The sequence below is a fragment of the Chiloscyllium plagiosum genome, unplaced genomic scaffold (assembly GCF_037043375.1).
Source record: "Chiloscyllium plagiosum isolate Xiang-an unplaced genomic scaffold, Cpla_swu_hap1 HiC_scaffold_13, whole genome shotgun sequence".
In the NCBI taxonomy this organism is placed as follows: Eukaryota; Metazoa; Chordata; class Chondrichthyes; order Orectolobiformes; family Hemiscylliidae; genus Chiloscyllium; species Chiloscyllium plagiosum.
In genome coordinates, this window is record NW_028270151.1 from 96,695,087 (window position 1) to 96,712,411 (window position 17,325).

A 17,325-nucleotide genomic window follows, 5' to 3' on the forward strand; every position below is an offset into this window, starting at 1 on the left:
AATTGAACCCGGGTCTCTGGCGCTGTGATGTAGCAGTGCTAACCACTGTGCCACTGTGCTGCCCACATTCCTTTTTGTTTCCTTTTGTTTCATTCTGCTGTTACATTATTGACTTGCAGCAACTGAAGGGAAAGGAAGTGAACCCAGAAAGGGTGCAGAGTCTAACCAGGGATGGGAATTTTGGAATGTATCTGTTTATCAGCAACTCCATGAGAATGGGGAGGGTGTACATTAGGAGGCAGCAGAGTCAGAATGATCCAGAGTAAGTGGGCTGGAGGGTTACAGCTTTGCCGGGAGAAGGGGTAAAAAGATAGCCCAGAGAAACTAGAATTGTTCTGAATTCCTAGTCTGTACATATTCCTTTATACAGGGTTCTAGATGGTGAAGATTTGCAGACTGAAATCTCAAACTCATGTGCAGATTGTGATTAAGTTAATCCGCATTTCAAGAACCAAACATAGAGAATCACTCGGCCAAAATCCTGCAACACTCGCCAAATCACAGCATTGTCGGTCCATCTGCACTAAATGGACTGTGAATGGTTCAAGATAGCAGCTCACTACCATGTTCTCAAGGGTAACTAGAGATGGGGAATAAATGTTGGCTGAGCCAGTGATGCCCATATCCTGGAAATGGTTTCTATCTCGAGTTGCTAAAACGCAGTTGATGTTACTGCAGGATGATGAGCGATACTGAGTGCTTCCTCCAGGAGGCAGCACCATCACATTACCTCTGTTTACACCCACACAGTAACACCGCAATGTCACTGGAACAAAAGACAGTGAAGCCAAAGCAGGGCTTAGATATAGTTCTTTGAGGTAAAGTCATCAAAGGGGATTGGAGAACAGCAGGAACAGGAGATTGAGCTGCATGGTTAGCTGTTTCCCCTTGAATGGTGGAGCACGAGGGAAAGGCCGAATAGCCTCCTCCTGCTGCTATCTACCAGATATGTATATAGCCATGGAGCCCGGGTAGGAAGACGTAGGCAGGGCAGGGATTCTCCAGAAGATTGCACTTCCACATTAGGTTTCAGTGAGGGATGGTTTGATGGATTTATTTAACATTTGTCTTTAACACAAGGTTTGTGAATTTGGTTTTAAAATATTGTAGCTGTTTATTCCACAATAAATAAAACTAAAAGAAAAGAAACGAATCTATCTGAATATAGCAGTTTTTAAAAATTCCAAACGCCCTGTAAAACAAAATCCTGTCTATTCCCGGACACCATCCTTTCCAGTTATTCAAACCCCTGAGAACTATTCCCTCCCTCTCTGAACCTTTGGTTTGATTTAAGTGCTTTTCAGTTCTCCATCTTTGAGCTGTGTTCTCTTTTTTCCCCATTTCTCCTACCCAGAGATGTTACCACACACAGCTGAGCAACTTTCCCACCATCAACATCATCATTACGCCATTCTGTTTTTTGCTAATATATAATCACCAGCAGCAAAACACCCGTGTAACCAATTGAATATTTACAAACAAATCCCAAGTAAATCATTGCAAAGACAGAGTGGGAAGGGACAAATCAAAGTAGAGTTGGGAGTGAGGGGGCAGCAGTGGAGTTAAAGCACTGTATCCCCTGCGATGCCCACCTCTATCTAAAGGCATCGAGAGCATTGATACACACCACATGCTCCTTCTCCAATACACCCTGTTGTGTCGCCTTTATCCTCAATCACAGAATAGAATCCCGACAGTGTGGAAGGAGAGCATTTGCCCATCAAACCCCACCAACCATCCAAAGAGCATCCCACCTGGAGCACTCCATCCCTGTAACACTGCATTTCCCATGGCTGATCCACATAGTCTGCACATTCCTGGATACTGTGGACAATTTAGCACGACTGATCCACCTAACCCACAAATCTTTGCACTGTGGGAGGAAACCAGAGCTCCTGGAGGGGACCCACACTATCCTGGGGAGAATGTGCAAACTCCACACAGGTTGGTGACCAAGGATGGACTCCAACCTTGTACCTGGTGCTGTGAAGCAGCAGTGCTATAATCCCAATTTAAATCAAATCAGATGATCCCTGTTCATTGTCACATTACTGTTTATTGGAGACTTATTGCCCAGAGAGACATCCTGAGATTCAGAAAGAGACAATATAAATTCAGTCAACTCCAGCCAAGTTAATGTGATTAACAACAACATTGTTACTACAACAGTGTCATCAGACCTCATACCTACTCTATCATTTACGATTTTTAACCCATGGGATGTTTGTTACCAGCTTCGATGACAGCCATAATGCTCTGACCATTTTGACGGAGCCAGTACAAGTCAGTTCTAATAATTATCAATAGATTGAATCTAAACAGGATGCCCCACAACAGGAAGTGCTCTGACACTCAATGCCTGTAAGCCAAGGTAATTTTCCGAAAACCACTCACATCTGGCAATACCATTGAAGATATTTTATACTGTAACCTTTCTGTCTCAATTGCCAGTTCCAGTCCATGAAGCAGCCAGTAACATGCGCCAATGAATTTAATTCTAACAGCAGCATTGACCTCGCAGGAGAGATTGAGGAACTTGAAGCTGTCTTCTCTGGAGTATCTAAAATGAAACACTTCAAATGAACAAAAATCTTCAAGAGCTCAATAGGATAGATACAGGAAGGATGTGCTCCGAGGCTGGTGTGCCTGGAATACAATAAGCACTAACTACGGTGTCTTTACCCAGCATCCCCTTTAGCTGCATAAATGTTTAAGATTTATTTGCTGCTCTAATTGCACTCTCTTGATCACTTCCATGTTTAACTGCTGTAATATTGGTGTCTATGCAAATGTATAAAATTTAATTTAATCCGTCCCAAAAATTCTTTTTCGCATCAGAGAGCGGCGGGAGCTGGGCGGAAGTGAAGGCAGAGTGCAAAGCCAGTTGGGAAGTTAAGTGATTGTTATTTGAATGGGTGTGTTCTTGGGTCACTGGGGTATGTTTTGTGGTAAGCATACATTCTACAAGACAGCCGGTCTGCACCTTAATAGGTTAGGGACCAGCATTCTGGCAGGCAGGTTTGCTACTGCAACACAGCGATGTTTAAACTAAGTAGCGGGGGGGAGGGGACAAACTGGATGATTAAGAAGGAAATTGGAGGGAAAGTTAGAACAAGGGAAGTCAAGAAAGACACCTGTATCAGTGCAGTAGAAAACTCAGAAAGGGATCATGCTGTAAGGTTGAGTGAAAAAGGAGTTGATGGGAAGATTGAGGGCAGTAACAAATTAAAAACACTATACATGAATGCACGAAGCATTAGAAATAAGATGGATGAGCTTGAGGCTCTTTTGGAAATTGGCAGATACGATATTGTGGGGATAACTGAGACGTGGCTTCAAGTGGACAGGGCCTGGGAAATGAATATTCAAGGCTACACCTGCTATTGTAAGGACAGACTGACGGGCAGAGGGGCTGGGGTGGCCATGTTGGTAAGGGATGATATTCAGACCCTTGCACGGGGGGACCGAGAATCAGGGGATGTAGAGTCAGTGTGGATAGAGCTGAGAAATACTAAGGTTAAAAAGACCCTCTTGGGACTTATCCACAGGTCCCGAAACAGTAATCTTGATGTCGGCTGTAAGTTAAATCAGGAGCTGAAATTGGCCTGTCGCAAAGATGTTACTACAGTTGTTATGGGGGATTTCAACATGCAGGTAGACTGGGGGAATCAGGATGGTATTGGACCTCAAGAAAGAGACTTTGTGGAGTGCCTCAGAGATGGATTCTTAGAACAGCTGGTGCTGGAGCCGACAAGGGAGAAGGCAATTCTGATATTGTGCAACGAACCAGAATTGGTCAAGGACCTCGAAGTGAAGAAGCCATTGGGGGAAGTAGTGACCATAATACAATAACTTCAATCTGCAATTTGAGAGGGAGAGGGTACAATCGGAAGTGACAATATATCAGTTGAATAAAGGGAACTATGGAGCTATGAGGGAGGAGCTGGTCAAAGTTCAATGGTGCAATACTTAAGCAGGGATGACAGTGGAGGAACAATGGCGGATATTTCTGTGTATAATGTAGAAGTTGCAGGATCAGTTCATTCCAAAAAGAAGAAAGATCCTAGGAGGAGGCATGGGTGGCCATGGCTGACGAGGGAAGTTAAGAAACATATAAAGTTAAAAGAGAAAAAGTATAACATAGCAAAGACAAGTGGGAAAACGGAGGGCTGGGAAGCTTTTAAAGAACACCAGAGGATTACTAAGAAGGAAATACGCAGAGAAAAAATGAGGTACGAAGGGAAACTGGCCAATAATATAAAGGAGAATAGTAAAAGTTTTTTTTTAAGGTATGTGAATCGCAAAAAAAATGGTTAAGACAAAAATTGGGCCCTTGAAGACAGAAACAGGGGAATATATTACGGGGAACAAAGAAATGGCAGAAGAATTGAATTGGTACTTCAGATCTGTGTTCACTGGGGAAGACATAAGCAATCTCCCTGAGGTAACAGTAGTTGAAGGACCTGAACTTAAGGGACTTTATATTTGCCAGGAATTTGTGTTGGAGAGACTGCTAGGTCTGAAGGTTGGTAAGTCCCCGGGGCCTGATGGTCTACATCCCAGGGTACTGAAGGAGGTGGCTCGAGAAATCGTGGATGCATTGGTGATCATTTTCCAGAGTTCGATAGATTCAGGATCAGTTCCTGCGGATTGAAGGGTGGCTAATGTTTTACCACTTTTTAAGAAAGGTGGGAGAGAGAAACCAGGAAATTATAGACCAGCTAGTTTGTCCTCAGTGGTGGGAAAGATGCTGGAGTCTATTATAAAGGATGAAATTACGACACATCTGGAAAGTAGTAACAGGATAGGTCAGAGTCAGCATGGATTTATGAAGTAGAAATCATGCTTGACTAATCTTCTGGAATTTTTTGAGGATGTAACTCTGAAGATGGACGAGGGACATCCAGTAGATGTAGTATACCTGGACTTTCAGAAAGCTTTTGATAAAGTCCCACATAGGAGGTTAGTGTGCAAAACTAGGGTGCATGGTATTGGGGGCAATGTACTAGATTGGATTGAAAATTGGTTGGCTGATATGAAACAAAGGGTAGTGATAAACGGCTCCATTTTGGAATGGCAGGCAGTGACCAGTGGGGTACCGCAGGGATCACTACTGGGACCGCAGCTTTTCACAATATATATTAATGATATAGAAGATGGTATTAGCAATAACATTAGCAAATTTGCTGATGATACTAAGCTGGGTGGCAGGTTGAAATGTGATGAGGATGTTAGGAGATTACAGGGTGACCTGGACATGATGCATGGCAGATGCAGTTTAATGTGGATAAATATATGGTTATCCACTTTGGTGGCAAGAACAGGAAGGCAGATTACTACCTAAATTGAATCAATTTCGGTAAAGGGGCAGTACAGGGAGATCTGGATGTTCTTGTACACCAGTCAATGAAGGTAAGCATGCAGGTACAGCAGGTAGTGAAGAAAGCTAAGAGCATGCTGGCCTTAATAACAAGAGGGATTGAGTATAGAAGCAAAGAGGTTCTTCTGCAGCTGTACAGGGCCCTTTGTGCAGTTCTGGTCTCGAAATTTGAGGAAAGACATTCTGGCTATTGAGGGAGTGCAGCGTAGGTTCACGAGGTCAATTCCTGGAATGGCGGGATTACCTTACACTGAAAGACTTGAGCGACTGGGCTTGTATACCCTTGAGTTTAGAAGACTGAGAGGGGATCTAGTTGAGACATATAAGATTATTAAAGGATTGAACACTCTGGAGGCAGGAAACATGTTTCCGCTAATGGGTGAGTGTCGAACCAGAGGACACAGCTTAAAAATACGGGGTAGACAATTTAGGACAGAGATGAGGAGAAATTTCTTCACCCAGAGAGTGGTGGCTCTGTGGAATGCTCTGCCCCAGAGGGCAGTGGAGGCCCAGTCTCTGGATTCATTTAATAAAGAGTTGGATAGAGCTCTCAAGGATTGTGGAATCAAGGGTTATGGAGATAAGGCAGGAACAGGATGCTGATTAAGGATGATCAGCCATGATCATATTGAATGGTGGTGCAGGCTCGAAGGGCAGAATGACCTACTCCTGCACCTATTGTGTATTGTCTCTCTGTACCTGTGTCTCACTTGTGTTCACTGAGACACTCATTCAATCTGACCTCTTTACAAACCCTGCCCTGATATTTCCTTGGAGGGCTCAGAATGAAATATTCACAGAATTGTTACTGCACAAAAGGAGGCTGATTGGCTGATCAGCTCTCCAAAGGATCATCTCACTGAATGCCATTCTTCTCTCTTTACCCCATAAACCTTCCCATTCGTCCTCTTCTCGTAACACCAGCGAGTTCACAAGTAACCACAGCGATTGGATTTATTTTGTTTGTTCATGGGCTCATGGCATCACTTGCTAGGGCAGCATTTGTCATCCATTGTAACTGCACAAGAGATGGTTCAGAGTCAACCCCATTATTCAGGGTCTGGCTTCACATGTAGGATGGACCAGGTCAGAATTAACACAGTTTCCCAGACCCAATGACATGAAGAGTTGATTTCTGGCATATTAAAAATGAAAGACCAAAATGGGTTTTATTCTGATTGAGCACGTTCCCCTGTTTTTTCAGTTGTTATTGACAATCTCATTCCCCTCGCACCAGAACTTGTTACAGACAGTGTGACAGAAAAGGCACAATGGTCAGCTGCAGCAGGTCCCCTTGACAGGTCACTAGACCCAAAGGTTCACTCTCCACAGATGCTGCCACACCTGCTGAATACTTGCAGCAATTTCTGTTTTTTTTCCTGATTTCCCAGCATTTGCAGATGGTTAGTTTTTCAATATTCATCTTTTGTGTTGCAGAGGCGTTTATTGATGAGTTTGGAGAGTTTCGAACATTGCAAGTTAGGCCACAAATCAGCCATGATCCATTGAACGTCAGAGAAGGGTTGAAGGGCTGAATGGTCTCCTCCTGTTCCAATGAAAGTTGTCCATCTGCAGCTTGTGGCAACATTTCCCCTCACTGCTCACTTCACCTCCATGTCTAACACACTGTTACTGACTGAACAAACCTCCTGTGTTTGAACTAAACCTGCTAATGTTCAGTGGTTCCCTCTCCTGCCACCCGGGTTTAACTCTCATCGTGGAATGCTGTCTCGTATTACTGCGGGAATGCCCACTAAGGACTCAGCCTGGAGTCTGTATCCCCTGGGACCCACAATCACCGTTTATTTCCTTATTCCTATTTCATTCTGGCTATTGAACTCTCGGTTTCAATCCATTCTCCTGTCATGCTTTTCAACATACCCATGTGGGTGGACTATAGGCAGCTGGGATTTAATGAAGGGAAGTGGGGATTAGGCAGAAGCACGAGGAGAGGCGACAGCAAAGACAGTTCTCATTGTAACAGCAGAGTTTCTCCATGACCCAGTGAGTGGTGAGGCACCTAAGATTGTGGGGGGAGGCAGATTCAATCAGGGATTCGGGAAAACACTCAGACAATGACCTATCTATCTGATTGTTAACTCAGATAGATAGGCAGAAAGAAAGATGCACATTTAGATAGCAACTGTGATAACCTGGGGCAAAGAAACATGCCAATACAGCAAACCTGCACATTTGTGGGAGGATCATAGATTATGTCTCAGTACTCAGAATTGAGGATGAAGGCTCACAAATACTTGACTCTGACGCAAATGCGCTGTTTTTTTTTTCAATATAAAATCTGGGAGAAACCGTAGCCAGAAAGATTTCCGATTCTCTCATGAGGAAGAGAATTCAAAACTCTTGCCACTGACCCAGGGGCACAGTGAAGTCACAGAGGTCCGGGAACCATTAGAAATGTAACAGTTTGTGGGCAAGGTGGGGCGAGACAAGGACAAAAAGACAGTCTGTGACACGGGAGAAGGCAGGAGAGATTAAACAGCAGAAATGGTAATCCCTCAAGGTCACGGAGAATGGAGTGAGGGCTGGGAAAGAAACAAGGAAACAAGGTGTGCAGCTGTCAAAGAAATACATTGAAACAACAGATTATAACAACGCAGAGGGAAGAGTTCACAGTCTGAAATTGTTGCTCTCATTGGTGAGTACAGAACACTGTAAAGCCTAGGTCGTTCTATTCCAGCCAACACATACAGGATGGACCAAGTAGCCTCGATCTGGGCTGTAACTTACTGACAAATTTATTCTGACATTTGGAATTCAGGTCGGATGATATTCATAAATTGTCAAATTGGACTTGAGTTTAATATTCTGGAGAAATGTCAAATAAATCGCAATGATCCCATTCTGCAGACTTTAGTCCATAGCCCTGCATATTCCAGCATTTCATTTACATCCATGTCCTTTTATTCTAATGTGATGGTGACTACTGCCTCTACCACCCCATCAGTGAGTTCCTGCTCCCCACCGTGTTTGCATGAAATGAATTCTCCCCTCCCCTTCTTTCTGAGAATTGGTTTCAATCAAAAACCTCCAGTTTCTGACCTCTCTGTTATAAATAGCTCCTTCCTATCCACTCGATCTGGATTCCTCAGCATCTTATTACTTCAATTAAATCTCAGCTCATCCTCCTCGGAAATCATCCCCAACCTATCCAACCTTTCCTCAGAGCAGACATTCTGCAATCATGGAAATAATTCTGATCAATCTCCTCTGTACCCTCTCTGGTGAGAACACATCAATGTCGGGAGTAGGAGTGAGTGCCGTACTTTAACCGTGGATTAACTCGTGTTCCTGACATTTCCAGTGTCGCCTCCGTGTTCTTGTGGTTGTCGCTCACACAAGAAGTGTCCTGGTTTTCCCACATGGAACTGGATGTGCAGTCCATGGGACTGGGATTCCCTACCATGTGTTTATTTGTTAAGATTTGGAGATGCCGGTGTTGGACTGGGGTGTACAAAGCTGGGGTGATAACTAGACAATATGCTGAAGGTGTTGGCCCCCTGTGTTCTCTGCCTATGCCATGATGTTTAGATTGATTCTAATCTAAAAAGTGAGATAACAGAGTTTGACATAAATGCATGCAGTTTTTGAGCTCAGAGTTCTACATGAATGCATGTAGTTTTTGAGCAAAGTACAATGTATCTCTGTAAGTTAACAGGTGATAGTGGAGGGCTCGATCGTAACACAAAATTTATAACAAAACATGTTAACATATTGTCTAGCTATCACCATTGTTAACAGCTAACCCGAAAATGCAACTTAAAAAAAGGGTTTTGTGATTTACACATGAAAGAAGTGAAACTATCACTGTCTTCTAACAGATGAAAGGCTTAACAGACAATCGATTTTTCAATGTATAATTTCAGTTACATCAACTGTAAATTTTTGCTATAAATTCTTTGTTACGATTGAGCCCTCCATTATCACCTGATGAAGGTGCGCCGCTCCGAAAGCAAGCGTGCTTCCAATTAAACCTGTTGGACTATAACCTGGTGTTATGTGATTTTTAACTTTATTTGTTAACTAATCCTAAATTAACTTCAGATTAAAACAAGACTATCAGCTACCCACCAATCAACTTCTTCCATTATTCTCAAGTCACCTTACTTTTTAAAATCTCTTTAAAATCATTACTACCTAAACACAACAGGCTTTAATTTGCTGAACAAGTATTCAGATGTCTTCTCTGTTACAATCACTTGAAGATTATCATTACCTTCAGCTACATCTGATGAATTGAACACTGATTGTAAATATATGAATATCAAATGGACTTGAGTTTTATGGTAATTAATCTAGTCTGACATTCTTTTTCATTAATATCAATATAAACAGCAACGAGGTTGATTCATACCTGCCCTCTGGGCAATTAAGGATGGGCAGTAAATGCTGCCGGGCCAGTGACACCATTATCCTGAGAATGAACGAAGGAAAATAAAAGTCTCTACCCAGTGTGAATCTGTACATGTTCAACGATGTTGTGAACATGCAAAACTTTATGAACTGCCAATAACACTGTTCATTACTTGGTGTGAACAAGAGAAAAAAAAAACATTCAACTGTGGTTATGAGTAAATTCACTGGTGTCTCAGCAGGATGGATGCCTGAGTGAATCCCTCCCCCCCTCCCCTACCCACACACACACACACACACACACACACACACACACACACACACACAGAGCAGGTGAACAGCTTCTCCCCAATCTGACTGGTTTGGCCAGTTTCCAAGTGGGAATGGGTAAAGAATTCCCTTCTGGCATTCCCCACATTTCCAGAGTCTGTCCATAGTGTGTTTTGCCATTTCAGATAAATGCTGGCAGACTGTTAGACACACCGTTACCCCTGCCCCTTGGAACCTAGTATAAAGCAGTAAACACTATCACCTGCTGTGGATGGACTGCCTGTATTAGTCTGTGTAGGAACACTGAGCAGATTTACCTCAATGACAATTTAATCGGTGATCAGAGCAAGTTCAGCAAGTCCAGATAAAATGCATTATAGCACAGAGAGGCCCATCAAGTCCAAGTTGGCACTCTGTAGCAGAATCCCTTATTCTCATTCCCCATACGTTCCCCCAAACTCTGCAATTTTATTTCCCTCAGATCTGATATAATTGTTTTTATCAATCGTTCATCTTCTCTGCTTGCACCATCATAATAGACAGCATGTGCTGCATATTTCCAGCTAATACATTCAGCAGAAACATTTGCTCATCTTCTGCTTTTTTAAACCTTACATCTGATCTTAATTCTTGTGCCATCACCTGTCGAATACCGATATTTTTATCTGCTATATCTAGATCTGTTACAATCTTATACAGCTCTATCAAGAATATATTCAACTTGTTTACTTCAAAGAAAATACAAATTTCTTCAAATCAATCCAGTGACTGCATTTTCTTCATCAGTGAACCACTCCAGTAAGTCTGTACTCCACACTCTGAAAATCACTCATATCCTTCATTGTTGATGTCTATTTTGTTCCACAAATCCAGACGACGCAAGTTTTCTGCACAACAGCAGTAGCTTTATTATCGGACAGCCGGCGACAGTTTCAAAGCATCTCTAAAGTAGCCGAGTGGTTACTTGCAGAGACTCTTCTTCACGAATTTCTGCCTTACCCACAGAGATAGTATATTTAATAGGAATTAGACAAAGGCATGGGCAATTGTCATTTCATAGTTTAAAGCAGGTAATTATGAATTTACGAAGCTTGATGAATGGCGATGTCCTGTGATAACGTGTGAAAGGATTAAAGAAACTGATTATCGTATTGTTCATGTTTATGTGTTGATAGGAAGAGATTAAGGCAGAAGGGTTCTTCCTTCAGTAAATGGGAGATTCACTTACCTATGCTAATTTGGAGGGGAAGTAAGACAATGGGAGCAGGAAGCAGTTTAACAGGGTTGTGCCCAGGGCTCTCAGTCTTGTCTGAAAAGGGCAAATTCCTCTGTCTGGGGTTACCCACATGTGTGGCTCCAATAGGTTCTATTTCTAAGCTCCAGTCAGCCTCCCCCCTACTGAGTATTGTATTGTAAGAGTACAGGCCTTCAGTTGATACTGCATTTTGGCAGGGGAATGATAAGATTACTTATAGTGTGGAAACAGGCCCTACGGCCCAACAAGTCCACACCGACCCTTCGAAGAGCAATCCACGCAAACCCATTCCCCTACACATTTTTGGACCGTGGAAGGAAACCGGAGCACCCGGAGAAACCCCACGCAGACACGGGGAGAATGTGCAAACTCCACACAGACAGTTACCTGAGGCAGTAATGGAACCTGGGTCTCTGGCGCTGTTAGGCAGCAGTGCTAACCACTGTGCTACCGTGCTGCCCATAAACCTTGAGTCCCCGATGTGTCCTGAAAGAGAAGCAAAGCATGGAACTGGCCCCTCTGTGGTATTTTAACTCCCTCATCCTGATCAGGAATCTGTTGACCAGAATTGGATGCAATGATTGAATGTGACCTAACTAGAGCTTTGTCAAGGGTCAGCATCTTTTCCATGAATTTGTTATCATTCCCCCTATTAATGAAGCCCCGCATCCAATATGTTTTCCTCAAAACACTTTATGTTATTTCTCCTTTAATGATTTGTACACATTGTCCCCCATTCCCGCTGTCCTGCTTTTTGTGCCTGTGCCATTCAAATATATATTGCCTTTCTACGTTGCTTCTCTCAAAATGCATCAACTTACTGTGTGTTATAAAGAAGGGACACATTCCACTCAAAATATTATCTCTCGCTCCACACATTCTACCTCCTGGAAAACAGGACAGGACAGCACTGGAATAATCGGCCCACCATGCCTGTGCGGATCATGATGCTATTCCAAACTAATTCCATCTGTCTGTATATGATCTATATACTTGCCCACCCATGCCTGCTTATGTGTCTGCCCAAATGCCTAAAAAACGTTGTGATTGTTTCTGCTTTTACCATCTCTCAGGCAAGTACATTCTAGTGACTGGCCACCTTCTGCAGAAGAAACTTACCTGACACAACTCCCTTTAAACTTGCTCAGGTGGTTTTGGAAATGCTCAGCAGATCATACAGCATCTGTGAAGAAAAATCAGTTAATGTTTCGAGTCCGGTCCCCCTTCCTCAGAAACGTTAACTCTAACTTCTCTTCACAGATGCTGCTAGACCTGCTGAGCTTTTCCAGAAACTTCTGTTTTTCTTTCTGGTTTACAGCATCTGCAGTTGTTTTGGTTTTCATTTCCTTTAAACTTGCCACCCTTCCCTTAAATCTATGGCCTCTAGAATTTGTCATTTCCACCTTGGAAAAAGATTCAAATTATTCACTCTGTCTGTGCCTCTCAGATCACTCCGCAGCTACTGACTTTCCAAAGACAACAATTCAAGATTTTCCAACCTTTTCCAATCCAGGCAACATCCTGGTAAACCTGTTTGCACCCTCTCCAAAGCCTCCACATCCTCCTTATAATGTGGTGATCAAAACAGCACACAATACCCCAAAGATGGCCTAATGACAGTTTTATAATGGCCACCTTCTGCATAAGAAACTTGCCTGATACAACTCCCTTTAAACTTGTGCAGATGGTTTTGGAAATGCTCAGCAGCAGAGAGCGGCGGGAGCTGGGTGGAAATGAAGTCGGAGGGCAAAGCCAGTCGGGAAGGTAAGTGATTGTTATTTGAGTGGAGAAGGAACCCGAGACACTACACGTGTAGTGTCTCCCACCCTCCCTCCTCCGTTAAACTAAAAAAAGGACTCAGTCAGCTGAACAGGTAAGCTACTTAGTGTTCTTGTTTTGGAGACTAAGTGTAGAGTTATGGCAGTGCAGGCAGTGGAATGTTCTTCCTGCAGGATGTTTGAGGTAGGGGTGACCACCGATACTCCTGCCGACTTCACCTGCAGGAGGTGCAGCCAGCTCCAGCTCCTCACAGACCACGTTAGGGAACGGGATCTGGAGTTGGATGAGCTGAGAATTTTTCGAGACGCTGAGAGGGTGACAGATAGAAGCTACAGGGACATAGTTACGCCAGGGAACAGAGTTAGCTAAAGAACAGTTAGAGGTGGGGAGGGGAGGAAGCAGGCAATGCAGGGATCCCCTGTGGTCGTTCCACTCAGCAATAAGTATACCGCTTTGGATACTGTTGGGGGGGACGGCCTAGCAGGTGTAAGCTGCAGTGACCGGGTCTCTGGCACGTGGTCTGGCTCTGAGGCACAGAAGGGAAAGGGGGCGAGGAGGAGAGCGCTAGTTATAGGAGACTCTATAGTTAGAGGGACAGAGAGGCGGTTCTGTGGACATGGGCGAGACTCTCGGATGGTTTGTTGCCTCCCGGGTGCCAGGGTCCGAGACGTTCAGAATCCTTAAGGGGGAGGGTGTGCAGCCAGAAGTCGCGGTGCACATTGGCACCAACGACAAAGGTCGGAAGAGGGGTGGAGACGTCATTCAGGAGCTCAGGGAGTTAGGCTGGAAGCTAAAAGCTAGGATGGACAGAGTCGTCATCTCTGGGTTGTTGCCGGTGCCACGTGACAGTGAGGCAAGGAATAGGGTGAGAGTGCAGTTGAACACGTGGCTGCAAGGATGGTGTAGGAGGGAGGGCTTCAGGTATTTGGACAATTGGACAGCATTCTGGGGAAGGTGGGGCCTGTAAAAGCAGGACGGGTTGCACCTGAACCAGAAGGACACCAATATCCTGGGAGGTAGGTTTGCTAGCATTTTTTGGGGGGGGGGGGGGGGTGGTTAAACAATTTGGCAGGCGGATGGATCCGGACTTGTAGTCCAGCAAGTAGGTTAGCTGTTTTTCAGGATGTCCAAGAATATCGGGAGGCTGTGGAGAAGGTAGCACTGACAGGGAATACTTCCGGACACAGTGATGGGTTCAAGTGTGTATACTTCAGTGCAAGGTGTATCAGAAATAAGGTGGGTGAACTTAAGGCGTGGATTGGTACTTGGGACTACGATGTTGTGGCCATCACAGAAACGTGAATAGAAGAGGGACAGGAATGGCTGTTGGAGGTTCCACGTTACAGGTGTTTCAGTAAGATTAGGGAGGGTGGTAAAAAAGGAGGGGGTGTGGCGTTGCTAATTAGAAATGGTTGAATCGCTGCAGAAAGGCAGTTCGACGGGGATCTGCCTTTGGAGGTAGGATGAGCTGAAGTCAGAAATAGGAAAGGTGCAGTCACCTTGTTGGGTGTTTACTATAGGCCCCCCAGTAGCAGCAGAGATGTGGAGAAACATATTGGGAAACAGATTTTGGAAAGGTGCAGAAGCCACAGGGTAATAGTCATGGATGATTTCAACTTCCCAAATATTGATTGGAATCTCTTTAGATCAAGTAGATTGGACGGGTTTGCACAGTGTTTGCGCAGTGAGTCCAGGAAGCTTTTCTAACTCAGAATGTAGATTGTCCGACCAGAGGGGAGGCCAAATTGGATTTGTTACTCAGTAACGAACCGGGACAAGTGATGGAATTGTTACTGGGTGAGCATTTTGGTGATGGTGACCACAATTCTGTGACTTTCACCTTGGTTATGGAGAGAGATAGGTGCGTGCATCAGGGTAGGTTTTACAATTGGGTGAAGGGTAAATACGATGTTGCAAGACAGGATCTGAGGAGCATAAGTGATCTGAGGATCTGAAGTTGTCAAGGAAGGAAGTCATTGAAACGTGGAATTTTTTCAAGGAACAGATACGACGTGTCCTTGATGTGTATGTGCCTGTCAGGCAGGAAAGAGATGGTCGTGTGAGGGAACCTTGGTTGACGAAGGAGGTTGAATGTCTAGTGAAGAGGAAGAAGGAGGCTTACATAGGTTTGAGGAAACAAGGCTCAGACAGAGCGTTGGAGGGATACAGGATATCGAGGAGCGAACTGAAGAAAGGGATGAGGAGAACTAAGAGAGGGCATGAAAAATCTTTGGCGGGTAGTATCAAGAATAACCCCAAGGCCTTTTATCCGTATATGAGAAACATGAGAATGACGCGAACGAGGCTAGGTCCGATCAAGGACAGTAGTGGGAGACTGTGTATTGAGTCGCAAGAGATGGGAGAGGTCTTGAATGAGTACTTTTCTTCAGTATTTACAAATGGGAGGGACCGTATTGTTGAAGAGGAGAGTATGAAACGGACTGGTAAGCTAGAGGAGACACTTGTTAGGAAGGAAGATGTGTTGCGCATTTTGAAAAGCTTGAGGATAGACAAGTCCCCCGGGCCTGACGGGATATATCCTAGGATTATGTGGGAAGCAAGAAAGGAAATTGCAGAGCCGTTGGCAATGATCTGTTCGTCTTCACTGTCAACGGTGTTGGTACGAGGGGAGGGGAGAGTGGCGAATGTTGTCCCCCTGTTCAAAAAAGTGAATAGGGATAACCCCGGGAATTACAGGCCAGTTAGTCTTACTTCGGTGGTAGCTGAAAATGTGTTGCTGGAAAAGCGCAGCCGGTTAGGCAGCATCCAGGGAACAGGAGAATCGAGGTTTCGGGCATAAGCCCTTCTTCAGGAATGAGGAAAGTAGGCAAAGTAATGGAAAGGGTACTGAGGAATCGGATTTATGAGTATCTGGAAAGACGCTGCTTGATTAGGGACAGCCAGCACGGATTTGTGAGGGTGGGTCTTGCCTTACAAGTCGTATTGAATTCTTTGAGGATGTGACCAAGCATGTGGATGAGGGTAGAGCAGTGGATGTAGTGTACATGGATTTTAGCAAGGCATTTGATAAGATTTCCTATGGTAGGCTTATGCGGAAAATCAGGAGGCATGGGATAGTGGGAAATTTGGCCAGTTGGATAGAGAACTGGCTAACCAGTCGAAGTCAAAGAGTGGTGGTAGATGGTAAATATTCAGCCTGGAGCCCAGTTACAAGTTGAGTTCCCCGCAGGGATCAGTCCTGAGTCCTCTGCTGTTTTTATTAATGACTTGGAAGAGGGAGCCGAAGGGTGGGTCAGTAAATTTGCAGACGATACGAAGATTGGTGGAGTTGTGGATAGTGAGGAGGGCTGTTGTCGGCTGCAAAGGGACTTAGATATGATGTAGAGCTGGGCTGAGGAGGGGCAGATGGAGTTCAATCCTGACAAGTGTGAGGTTGTCCATTTTGGAAGGACAAATAAGAATGCGGAAAACAGGGTTAACGGTAGGGTTCTTAGTAAGGTGGAGGAGCAGAGGGATCTTGTGGACTATGTTCATAGATCTTTGAAGGTTGCCACTCAGGTGCATAGAGTTTGTAAGAAGGCCTATGGTGTATTAGCGTTCATTAGCAGAGGGATTGAATTCAAGAGTCGTGAGGTGATGTTGCAGCTGTTTAGGACCTTGGTAAGGCCACATTTGGAGTACAGTGTGCAGTTCTGGTCGCCTCACTTTAGGAAAGATGTGGAAGCTTTGGAGAGGGTGCAGAGAAGATTTACCAGGATGTTGCCTGGAATGGAGAATAGGTCGTACGAGGGTAGGTTGAGAGTGCTAGGCCTTTTCCCATTGGAACGGCAAAGGATAAGGGGTGACTTGATAGGGGTTTATAAGATGATCAGTGGAATAGATAGAGTAGACAGTCAGAGACTTTTTACCCAGGTACAGCAGTGTTACAAGGGAACATAAATTTAAGGTGAAGGATGGAAGGTATGGGGGAATGTCAGGGGTAGGTTCTTTACCCAGAAAGTGGTGGGGGCATGGTATGCGTTGCCTGTGGGATGGGCAGAGTCAGAACCATTGGCGACCTTTAAGCGGCAATTTGATAGGTACATGGATAGGTGCTTAAGCTAGGACAAATATTCGGTACAACATCGTGGGCCGAAGGGCCTGTTCTGTGCTGTATTGTTCTATGTTCTATGTTTTATAATCAGTCCCTGGCAGAAGAAGGCAAGCATGCCATACCCCTCCTTCACGACTTCCAGGGAGCTGTGAACTTGCACCTAAAGATCCCTCTGTATATCAATGCTGCTCAGGGCACTACCTTTTAGTGTATACA